Source organism: Eubalaena glacialis, chromosome X, assembly GCF_028564815.1.
Source record: "Eubalaena glacialis isolate mEubGla1 chromosome X, mEubGla1.1.hap2.+ XY, whole genome shotgun sequence".
NCBI lineage: Eukaryota > Metazoa > Chordata > Mammalia > Artiodactyla > Balaenidae > Eubalaena > Eubalaena glacialis.
This window is the reverse complement of record NC_083736.1, coordinates 132,336,445-132,340,324: the sequence shown is the minus strand read 5'-3', so window position 1 is coordinate 132,340,324 and position 3,880 is coordinate 132,336,445.

Here is a 3,880-nt window from a genome sequence, read left to right as displayed (position 1 = left end):
ACAGGACAACTTGAATAGAAAATAGCAAGAGCATTTGAGGAGATTCAAGAGCAGAACATAGGAGAAGTCTGAAGCTATACAAGTTGATTTCCCAACTAAACAGTACAGTCAGTGAATTAAAGGAGAGAACAGTCCCTGTTGAGATCCAAATTTGTGGCCTGGAACATCAACTCAAAGCACACAAAAATAGAGAGAGATGGAAATCATGAGAGAAAAGAAAGAAACATTTGGAGGACAGGTACAGGAGTTTAATTTAATTAATTAATTAATTAATTAATTAATTAATTTATGGCTGTGTTGGGTCTTCGTTGCTGTGCAAGGGCTTTCTCTAGTTGCGGTGAGTGGGGGCTTCTCATTGCGGTGGCTTCTCTTGTTGCAGAGCATGGGCTTTAGAGCGCAGACTCAGTAGTTGTGGCTCGCAAGCTTCAGTAGTTGTGGCTCGCAGCCTCTAGAGCGCAGGCTCAGTAGTTGTGGTGCACGGGCTTAGTTGCTCCGCGGCATGTGGGATCTTCCCGGACCAGGGCTCGAACCCGTGTCCCCTGCATTGGCAGGCGGATTCTTAACCACTGCGCCACCAGGGAAGCCCGATACAGGAGATACAATGTGCAAATTATTAGAAGTTCTAAGAGGAGAAAAAGGAACAGGTAGAGGAGAGTCCACAGTAAAGAAATGAGAGAGTGACCAGAATCCATAGATTGAAGGAGGTCACCAAGCTTCCAACTGGGTGATTGGAAGAGTCACCAAGGGGAAATTGTCTTTCCAGGACACCAGAAAGCTGGGGGATGAAGTATTGCCCAGGGACACCGGGGCACTGACTGTGCTCCTGGCAGGTGCCAAGTTCCAGTCAAGAACCACGAGAGCTCATCATTTGTAAACATTGCCTTAAAGGAAAGCACCAGATTATACAAATTGTCCAGAAGGTGATGTGAGCTTGAGAATAGAAGGGCAGTGGTGTAGCAACTATACAGCTACTTTCCCTGATCTGGGGGACCCTACCTGCAGGGAAAGTGCCGCCAGCAGCTGCACCCGCAGCTGGAACTTAGAAGCAAGGGAAGAGCCATGGCAATTTAGGCTGCATCTGCTCCCATGCTGTGGTAGCCATTAGTGCTGTTTACCATATATTTCTAGTTCTTTCCTGTTCTGGGAACATAGCAGTAAACGATGCTTCTGCCCTCTTTTTTTTTGTTTTAGTCGATTTTCTTTCTTATTTCTCTTTTTTAACAGCAAAAGAGAGTTGGAACCCTGACGGAAAGGAAAGCCTTGATATTCAGGCAGAGGCCTGAATAGGTGTCTCAACTGGATACCCCAAGTTCTGATAGGGAATTAGGGATGTCTTGAGGACCACCTTGAGACCCTAACAAATGAACAGTTGCTGACTTTTCAGGCAGGGATTTGATAGCAACCAGGGCTTTTAGAAGTGGGAAGTGGTGACAGCAGAAAAGAAAAAGCTTTAACTTTTCATGGAGCTAACTCTCCTTGTAGAAATGCTGTGAAATACAGAGATTACAAAACAAGGGGATTTCAATCAATATCTGAAGTTTTAAATGCAGGAGGGGATAATAGTAATATCAATAGAGTTTTTTTTTTAAACATCTTTTTTTTTTAACATCTTTATTGGAGTATAATTGCTTTACAATGGTGTGTTAGTTTCTGCTGTATCACAAAGTGAATCAGCTATACATATACATATGTTCCCATATCTCTTCCCTCTTGCATCTCCCTCCCTCCCACCCTCCCTATCCCACCCCTCTAGTTGGACACTGAATAGAGTTTTAAAATTTTTGTTTTTATTAACTTTCCCTGCAAAAGTGGCTAAGGAGGAAATGGACTTCAAGTTAAAAATTTTTTTGTTAGAAGTAATTCTTTTAAAGAATGCTTTAAAGGCAGTTGGAATCTTTGAGCTCTGTGATTTATGTAAGTGAATTCTTTTGTTTTTAAGTGATGGTCAGAGGACAAGAATTCAGAAATGATTTTCTTCATGGAATGTGACCCTCCACCCCAAAAAACGTACGTGTAAATAAGACATAAAACTTCCATTGGTTAATAGTACAAAAGACAATTTGTGACATTTTCCTTCAAAGACAAATGAGTGTATGCCTTAGTCTTGGGCGGGGAGATAAGACAATGTTTGGGCTTTTAATAGGTGTGAGCAATTGATCTCTGTTTCAGCATTTACATGATGATCTGTGCTCTCCAAGTATACTGAACTGAAATGGCCTTGAGACAATTTACCTAAAGGATTAAAATAAGTGTAACTTTTTAAAATGAAGCACTTTCTTTTACTTCAGACATGACTTTATTTAAGGGAGAAGATGATCCTGCTGGAGTGGGATGCAACGGAGACTGGGGTGTCTTGGGAAAGGAATAGTTTGTTTGCTTTTCTTTCGCTTTCTTCCTCTTAGAATGTTTTAAAATCTTGGCTTGAGGCTGAGGTATGTGAGCTGGTGAGTAGAGAATTTGGACCGTCCCTTTAATAGAAGGTGGGGAAGTGAAGCTTGGAAAAGATCGGAGGGGTATTAAATGGACTGTATTGGACGGGATGGGAATCTGTTGTGTTCATGGTGCAATAGTAGTTCTAGCACTGGGCACACAGGAGAGGAGAGGAGGGGGAGGAAATCCAGCCAGACATCTGAGACCCCCCACCTTCCCATCCTGCCACGTCACAATGTGCTCCTCGTGCATGCACAGCCGGAGCCAGCCAAGGTGAAAGATGTCATGAGTCAGAAAGGCAAAGGAAGTCAGATAAGACCTGATGGAAGAGAAGCTGCTCCTCAGCTCCAGAGCTCAGAGAAGAGTCTGAGCATGGGCCCAGGGAAGATGTAGAATTAGGAAAAACAAAACTGTTCTGAAAACTGAACTCTGGGGAGACAAGCTTGACTGAGCCCTGCCCCCAAGTCAGATTGCTGCTGACAGCAGGTGCTGATTGGACATGCAAAATGAGAACTGCTGGTATTACTGGCCACTAGAAAAGGGTTAATCTCAAGCAGTTAAATTCCTGAAGAATGCATTACTGGCGCTGGTCCCACCCAAGTTTGAGTAGGAATTTCAATCTCTAGTTGGCTTGTTATGGTTCTGGCAGAACCACATCCCATACTTGAGTCTCTTATGGGTTGTATTCATTAGATTACTTGGAAGGAATGAACTTTGTGCTTTATCACTGTGTTGATTATGAGTTAACCACAGAGAGCAAAATTGGGTTATTTTGTTTCTTTGGGTTGTTTTTATTACTGAATTTACTTTACATAAAATACAATTTACTCTTTTTAATGTATGGTTCTTTCTATGAGTTTTGACAAATGGTTACAGTCCGGTAACTATAATCTCCGCCTCTCACACCCAGCCTCTGGCAAGCACTCTGACATGTCTTCTTTCCCTATAGTTTTACCCTTTCCAGAATGTCATATTAATGTATGCAGCCTTTTGAGTCTGAATTTTTGCACTTAGCAAAATGCATTTGATATTGCATGTATTAGTACTAGTTCCTTACTTTGTATTGATGAGTAGTATTACATTATGTGCATATGCACATGTACCACAGTTTGTTTACCCATTCGCTATTTGGAGGCCATTTAGATTTCCATTTACATTGTTTCCTGTTTAGGGAGATTATGAGTAAACATGGTATAAACATTTGCATGGAGATATTAGTATGAATATAGTTTTTTATTTCTCTCCAGTAAATACTCAGGAGTGGGATTGCTGGGTCATATGGTAAGTGTGTACTTAACTTTATAAGAAATTGCCAACCTATTTTCAAAAATGGCTGTACTATTTTGCATTTCTATCAGCACTGCCTGTTGCTCAGCATTTTTGCCAGCACTTGGTATTGTTATTTAAAAAAATAGCCATTCTAATAGGTGTGTAGTGATATCACATTTGG